At 39.7% G+C, this 8,646-nt stretch overlaps 1 non-coding gene across 1 annotated transcript; it reads left to right on the forward strand.

The window, feature by feature from the left end:
• The first annotated feature begins 7,774 nt into the window (after nucleotides 1–7,774).
• TRNAN-GUU lies at nucleotides 7,775–7,848 on the forward strand. Its single transcript has one exon. It is a non-coding gene; the product is annotated as a tRNA-Asn (tRNA).
• Nucleotides 7,849–8,646: the final 798 nt, after the last annotated feature.

Here is an 8,646-nt window from a genome sequence, read left to right on the forward strand (position 1 = left end):
TTTCTGACTGGCCAGCATATCCATACTGCTCTTCTTCAAAATCACTTTTTAAATGAATCAATTTTTTCCCTATCAGCTTTCTTCACTGTCCAACTTTTGCATCCATACATAGTAATTGGGAATACGAGGGTGTGGATGATTTTAGCTTTAGTCTCTAGTGACACATTTTTGTTTTTAGTGATGTTTCCTAATTCTCCCATTGCTCCTCTTCCAAGTCTCAGCCTTCTCCTGATTTGTTGGCTTCAGTCTCCTTCTGAATTGATGCTGACCCAAGATCAGAAAAATCTTTAACAATTTCATTGTCTTCACTGTCTATGTTAAAGTTGTGTATTTCTTCTGTAGTCATAATTTTGTCTTTTTGATGTTCAAATGCCGTCCTTCCTTGACACTTTCTTTATTCACTTTCATCAGACATTGTTTCAAATCTTTGCTACTTTCTGCCACTAAGATGATGTTATCCATATATCTTAAGCTATTGATATTTTTTCTCCACACATTTTCACTCCTTCCTCTGATCCTAACCCAGATTTTAGGGAAATAAAATTCACCTGTGTCTGACACCTTTGCCTATAAAACCATTTTTTCTCTCTACGTTCTCTTCCAACAGGGCTTCCTATCCGCAGTACAGGTCCACAATAAACCAGAACAACCAAGTGCTGAGGCATGCGCATTCCTTTCAGAGCAACCTGTAGCTTTCATGATCGCCACGGTCAAAGGTTTTACTGATGTCTATACAACATAGACTAACCTCCTGAAATTCTTAGGAGCACTCCAATATCCAGCAAAGGTTCGAGTATCTCTTTCTTTTCTGATCCAGCTTAAACATCCGGCATTTCTTTCTCCATGTAAGGTAGACACCTCTGTTGTATCACCTTGAGCACTGCTTTACTTGTATGGAAAATTAGGCAATGGTCCTATAGCTACTGAACTCCCTGGCATCTCCATTCTCAAAGACCGGAACATATATTGAATGTTTCCAGTCTGTAAGCCATTGTTTTGCTTGCCATATTTGTTGACATATTCTTGTTAGGATTTTGACATCCAGTCTCTGTGGCTTACAGTAATTATATCATTATCCCTTCTACTCATGGTGAGTTATTTCTTCCCAAATTTCAGGGAGGTTTTCACTTCAGTTTCTAGAATTACCGGTTCTTCCTCATAGGAATCTTCCTCAAAGATATGTCATTCTTTTGTCTCTTCTGTATAGATTTTCAGTATACTGTTTCCACCCTCCCTTTATTTTCACCTGGTCAGATGATATCCTTCCTGTTAGTCACTCAGCATTCCTAATCTAGATTTGAATTTCCCTTTTATTTCTTGAGTCTTCTGGTAGAGATCTCTTGGCTTTTCCTTTTTGGGTGTTCTCATTTATCTCCTTACATGGATTATTGTAATAGTTCTCTTTATCCCTAACGATAGCCATTGAAAAACTGCATTCAGGATTCTAACCCTGCTTTTGTCACCTTTTGCTTTAGCCTCTTGCCTGCCTCTAGCAACTTTTAGTGTTCTGTCATCCATCTCAATTTTTCTTTCCTTTTTACCACCTGCATTCTTCCATCTGGTGACGAATGTATATAGTTGTCTGTTTAGTTGTTTGAAGCATGTGCTTGCAATGGGCAAGTTACCGGCATCATAGAAATCCACAAGCCAGTCTCCTGCTTCATTTCTAACTCCTAGTCCAAAATTTCCAATGACATTTGATTCTGCTTTATTTCCCACTTTTGAGTCCCAGTCACCTATAAGCATGTCTGGGTTTGGTGTGTGATCAATTCCTTCTTAAATACTTTCAGTTTGGCTCAGTGGATAGAGTGTGGGCCTGAGGACGGAAGGGTCCCAGGTTTGATCCTGGTCAAGGGCACATACCTCAGGTGCAGGCTCCTCCCAAGCCCAGGCCCTGGTGGTGTGGTGGGGCAACCAATCCATGTGTTTCTCTCACATAGATATTTATCTCTGCCTTTCCCTCTCTCTTCCACTCTCTCTAAAAATCAATGGAAAAATATCCTCATGTGAGGATTGAAAAAAAAAGTTTCTTCAGCTTCTGCAGTTGAAGCACAGAGTTGAATGATGGTTATGATTGATTGTCCATTGATTGATGGACATAAGCAATATTATTGTCTGATTGATATTGTTCTATCAGACCTTGCATTGTAGCCCCTGCCTTCTTCTGCTACATGTTGCCTCAGTATTAAAGCCATTTCGTTTTTCTGAGTTTGTCATTTCCAGAGTAGAACACTTTGTGGTTACCTGACTGGAAATGTCCCATTCCAGGCCATTTTAGTTCACGAACACCAAGCACTGCAGTGTTTAGACATTTAATTCCTTGCTTTACCGTTCCCAGTTTCCCGGGGTGCATACATTTCACGTTCCGATTGCCCGGTGCTGTGAGGCGCCTGACTCCCCTTTCGCCTTTGTGCACATAGTGGGGCGTCGGCAACAATGCTGCCGGTGCTTGTTCTCTGCTCTTCCCCGTAACTGAGTGTTCCCAACCTTGGAGTATCATCTTTCAGCATCATGATCACCTGTCTATCTCCTATTTCATTTCGGACTGTCTCATTATAGGTTTTCCAGGTGAAACAAAAGATTGTTTTAAAAGAACAAGAGCCCTGCCACTGTGGCTCAGTTGTTCGGGCGTGGCCTGCGCACGGCAGGAAGGGTTGCGGGTGGGGTCAGGGCACGAGCCCCCAGTTTGGGGCTCAGTCGCTGGTGGGGGTTGTTCTGGAGACAAATGGATGTTTCGCCCTCACATCGATGAGGTTTCTTTCTCTTCTCCCTTCCTGATGCTCTAAAAAATCAATTAAAAAGAAAAAGGATTAAAAAAATAAAATGCCGCAGTGGCTTACCATTGTCTTCTTCGCAGTGCTGGGGTCTGTGGTGTGGCAGTCACCAAACGCCCATGAAGTGTAAGGCCCTGTGGGTGAGCCGAAACCGGCCTTCAGTCCACAGTTTCCAAAGGAAATGATACTTCTCGTGAGCAGGAAGTATCATTTAAATTTGACACTGGTTGAAAGGGTTCAAATTCCTTAATAAAACAATTTTAAAATGTGATGAGCTGGCTTTGAAACTAGTCGCATAGCTCTCTTGTTCTTAGTGACACCTGGTTTAACATTCTTTTTTAACTTGTTTCCTGGTGCCATAATCTTTTGTTTATTAGGGTGCTTTCTCTAACTCACTGGATTTTTTTTTAAATTCTAACTAACTGGACCTTTCATCTCTAAAAACTTAGCCACCATCCTTCTGAAATATGGTTTTTGAAAAGAATTAAAGTCATTCACAATTGTGTTTTTGGGACTCCTATAAGTTACCTATATTGTTGGTGTAAAGTTGAAGGCACATTATCGGAAAGCATTGTATCCATGATACCTAGTAGGTCTATAAATCAATGTGGTCTGTCTTCCCTTGTTTGTTAAGTCAGGTAGATCTCATTTGTACAAATGTTTTCTCTCTCTCTTCCTCTCTAAGATGGAAATAAAATGCATAGGCCTATTGATCTGCACAGGTAAGCACTTTGATAGGGAACTTTCTTGGAAAAGGTCAAGTTGCAGTTCAACTGTGTGTCTATTGTTACAGAAAACTGGAGAAGAACCAAGCAACGCTTAGAGAGATGGAGTTACATTTATTGTTATTACGCGCAGGCCCAGAGAAAAATGTCTCTAGAATTCTGGGCCAAACACACAAGAAGTTTCCTGTATTTATACCTTTTTACCCTCTTTGTCTCCCAAATACGGGGTTTTCCGGTCCCCTTTGCAAGTTCTTAAAGAGCCCCTATGTGCTGGGGCTTTGAGACCTCAACCAAAGGCTTGGCCTGGTGCCAGCACTGATAACTTCGTCTGGGGAAGGTTTAATGGCCTCTCTGAAATGGGGGTAGTCTTATTTTCCTTATTATTTAAGCAAGCAAGCATTTACAGAAGCCAAAATGCAGGGTTAAAATTTCAAACAGTAGTTTTTATATAAGATGGACACTTCAATATGACATAAAAAGGGGATAAAATCCCCAGTCCTTTTCAATTTAGCAATTATAAAGACCTAGGTCAGTGGTTCTCAACCTTGGCTGTACACTAGAATCACCTAGGAATCTTTTTAAAATCCTGATTTCTGGGCCTCATCCTCCAGCAATTCTGTTTCTTTGTTACTAATGTTGTGGCCCCACCCCATAACAAAGAAATACTGACCTAAGTACTAATGAAGCTATAAGAATTGTTTGGCCTTAACTGGTTTGGCTCAGTGGATAGGGCATCAGCCTGTGGACTGAAAGGTCCCAGGTTCAGTTCCGGTCAAGGGCATGTACCTTGGTTGCGGGCACATCCCCAGTCGCAGGTGTGCAGGAGGCAGCTGGTCAATGTTTCTCTCTCATTGATGTTTCTAACTCTCTATCCCTCTCCCTTCCTCTCTGTAAAAAAAATCAATAAAGTATATTTTAAGAAAAAAGAATTGTTTGCCTTGAATTATCCTGAAATTTAAGGAAAGATAATGTTGCTATAATTAATCCAGTGGACTTAAATTGCTTTTAAAAACCTGGCATAGATATTAAGGCCTAAGATGAGATAATCACAGAGATTTAGATTTGGAGTTAAAGTTTGAAATTCTATTCAATATGTTTAATATTTATATATTCTTTTGAAGTATTTTCAAGCAAAGAGACAAAAATAGGGGCAAATCTAATGAATTGTGCAAATGGCCATTGATTTTATTTAAAATACTAACAACTACAGAACCAGGCTTGAAGACTGAGTTCTAAAACAAACAGCGGTAGTTACACAGACAAGTTTTTTTGCATAAAATGAGTTAATGTTCCCTTCTGCATTAGTTTTTCTCATCGGTTGCTTCTCATTCTCTTCTTTTAGAAGTAAAATCACTTTAGTGAGTGAGTATGAGGATTGAAGAGAGGAAAAAGAGATTGGAGGAAAGGTATTTACATGAATAGAACTGTTCCTAATATTATTGTAAGCAGGAGAGTGAGTATTGAGTGAAGGGGTGGTAAAGTACCTAGTTGCAGTCTTTTCTAACAGAATAGTCACAAGAACAACAGCAAAGGAAAGAATCCCAGTGCCTGCTAGCTTTAGAATACTAAGTGTTTCCAGTTTCACCAGTAACTGAGTGTTTTCCAATTTTGGAGTATCATCTTTCAATATCATTATCACCTATCTCATATTTCATTTCGGACTGTCTCATTATAGGTTTTCCACAGTAATCTGGAAACATAAATGAAGCTTTAGCGAGATATAAAGAGGGTAGCACCATATAATAAAATAAGACTCATTATACATGCTCCCTATATATGTTTTTTTTTCAAATTCAGAATTTTCAAGTGCTTTTCTAAAATTTTGTTGAAAGCAGGTGGTACAGTTTGGTGTAACTTCACATCTGTTTAATATTCCATCACTTTCAAGGAATTCACTAATTGGTTCCAAAGCCTATTTAAGTTCTTATCAAGCAACAGAAACTCAAAATACTGATTGGACTAAGGCACTTAGAATACAACTTCTATTAATCATGATATGAATTCTTTCTTGAGGGATTCTGGAGACACAAAGTAGTGACTTAAAAAAATTTTTTTTTAATTTAAATTCTTTATTGTTTAAAGTATTACATGAGTCTCCTTTCCCCCCATTGACCTTTCCCCAGGAGCTCCCACCCCATAGCACATGCCCTCATGTGATATTTATCTTTCTCTGACTGACTTATTTCACTTAGCATAATGCTCTCCAGTTCCATCCATGCTGTTGCAAATGGTAAAATTCCTTCTTTTTTACAGCAGCATTGTATTCCATTGTGTAGATGTACCACCGTTTTCTAATCCATTCATCTACTGATGGGCACTTAGGCTGTTTCCAGATCTTAGCTATGGTGAATTGAGCTGCTATGAACGTAGGGGTGCATATATCCTTTCTGATTGGTGTTTCTGGTTTCTTGGGATATATTCCTAGAAGTGGTATTACTGGGTCAAATGGCAGTTCCATGCTTAAATTTTTGAGGAAACTCCATACTGTTCTCCACAGTGGCTGCACCAGTCTGCATTCCCACCAGCAGTCCAAGAGGGTTCCTTTTTCTCCCCATCCTCTCCAGCACTTGTTTGTTGATGATAGCCATTCTGACAAGTGTGAGATAGTATCTCATTGTTTTTTTGATTTGCATCTCTCAGATGATTAGTGACTTTGAGCATGTTTTCATATGTCTCTTGGCTTTCTGAATGTCCTCTTTTGAAAAGTATCTATTTAGATCATTTGCCCATTTTTTTAAAAAAAAAAAAACTAAACAAAACATTTTAATTGATTTCAGAGAAGAAGGCAGAGGGAGAGATAGAAGCATCAATGAGAGAGAATCATTGATCAGCTGCCTCTTGCATACTCAGGGATGTGCCCTTGGCCAGAATAGAACCTGGGACCCTTCAGTCTGCATGCTGACACTCTATCCACTGAACCAAACTGGCTAGGGCCCTTTGTATACTTTTTTATTGGATTGCTTATCTTCTTTTTGTTAAGTTGTCTGAGTTCCTTATACATTTTGGAGATTAAACCCTTATTAGAAGTAAGATTGGCAAATATGTTCTCCCATGCAGTGAGCTTTCTTGTTGTTTTTTTGATGGTTTCTTTTGCTGTGCAGAAGCTTTTTATTTTGATATAGTCCCATTTGTTTATTTTTCTCCTTAGTTTCCATTGTCCTAGGAGCTGTATCGGTAAAAATATTGCCACAACATGTCTGCTATTTTGCTGCCTATGGATTTTTCGTGACTTAAAAATTTAAATATAGAGTTGTTAGGTGGAAACTAACAGCTCTTTGAGGAGGGAAGAGAAATAAAAAAGGAGTTTTGAAGAGGCATCAGGAAATATACAGTTAAAAGATTTTTATATAGAATATTTATAGGAATGTAACATGTTTGCCAGCAGTGTGTCTGTGCTAGGGATTTTCAGGAGTTAGTCACAAATCATACTTTTTTCTTCTTTAACTTCTCTTTCCTCAAATTGGGTTATAAGTAATCCTGCGAAATGTGCATTTTTAGTGGCACGGTTCAAATGTGGGTGTAAAGGCTAATAATTCCAGGGAGAAACAAAGGGTGGATTTAGCAATGAACTATAATGCACAGGGACTAAAGAACGTTACTGTAGCTTTTTCCTAATGCCTTTTCCAATAACAAAGTGTTAGTTACAAATAATTGCACTCTAGGTTAGTACAAAACAAATAGGGATGGCATATAAGGGATGTCCCCCCAAATAGCTGACAGCTCAATTTTGAAAAGGAAATGTACTTAATAAACACTGCCTTTATAATTATTCAAAGGGTTGTATACATTTTTGGGACACCATACGTATTTAATAATACCGTAGAATAAAAATAAATAAGGCAAATACAATTCAGATGACGTTGGGAGCGCTATTAAGTAAATCATGAAGATTAGCTAGCAAAGCACTGGAAAAAGAGTTTGAAACAAAAGGAAAGTTTCTCAACTCATAAGATAAAAATGTTTATTTTCCTATAAAAGGAAGCATTAGAAATAGTTGTCTTCCTGAAGTAGAACTTTCCAAACGGGAGCTGGGGGAAAAAAACAACAACAGTATTTTAATACACACTGCAATCTGAAATGCTGCACGATCTTGCGGTATTTTGTAATTTTCCAATATGTCGCAAAGGTGGAAAATAGAATTAAGAGGGTTAGAAATGTTAAGAGGGAAATTCTGATTTTAAAACTATGAATCGAGAAATACAAGGGAACCTAAGTCGGGTTCTGCCTTTATTATTCTTCATAAAGGTTATGAGAGGAAGGCGCTTGTGCACCGGAGTCTCTGTGGCGCAATCGGTTAGCGCGTTCGGCTGTTAACCGAAAGGTTGGTGGTTCGAGCCCACCCAGGGACGCTCCCCTTTTTAAAGGCTTCTCGTCGGTGGTTTTGCACAAATCTCTAGCAGGGACCGGAGAAGTCAAAAGATGTCTCTCTTCGCCATTCCCTTCCCCGGCGGGCGGCTCTTCAGCTTCCGTCGCGCTGCGGGTCCCTCCTCTCACCGCCTCCTTCCCCCCGGCCGGGCGGGCTCCCCTGCTCCCCGTCTCTCTCCCCGTCCCCCTCCCGGGCAGCGGCTGGCCGCCCCGCGCCTTAAAGCTGCTTTCTTTCACTTCCACTCTCTCAGTTCCCAAACTCAGGCCACTCCGTGCCCGAAGGCACCCTCGTTCACCTCACCTTTTCTTTCCTTGTCCGCGCAGGTCCCTGTCGGCCTCGCCCTGCTTCAGGACCCAGAAATGCCGGGTCCACTGGACGCAGGTCCTTCAGGAGTGTCCATTGCAAGCTGTAAATGATTTAAAACTCGAGCAACATTTTGTCTGTTCCCCGTCACCGTAAACACCTACTACTCCCGTTTACTAACTTTAACACTGACTACTCCTGGCATATTGGTATATTCAGAAATGTTTGCCATGGAGCGTTTCTGTAGACACTATTGTCAGAACATTTATATGTTACATTTTACCTTTTCTGTGAAAGTGCTGGAATTTTATAGAGAATGGAATAAACCTGCAAAATTCCCCTCTATTCAGAAAGGGAGAAAAACTTTTTTTTTTTTTTAACATCTATGTGATTGTTAAAAAAAATATGAGAACGATTAAAAGTAAAACTGCTAGCATTTATTTCACAAAATGCAAAACTATCTCAAAATAGTTATTTT

This window comes from Myotis myotis, unplaced genomic scaffold (assembly GCF_014108235.1).
Source record: "Myotis myotis isolate mMyoMyo1 unplaced genomic scaffold, mMyoMyo1.p scaffold_m19_p_1, whole genome shotgun sequence".
Taxonomy (NCBI): domain Eukaryota; kingdom Metazoa; phylum Chordata; class Mammalia; order Chiroptera; family Vespertilionidae; genus Myotis; species Myotis myotis.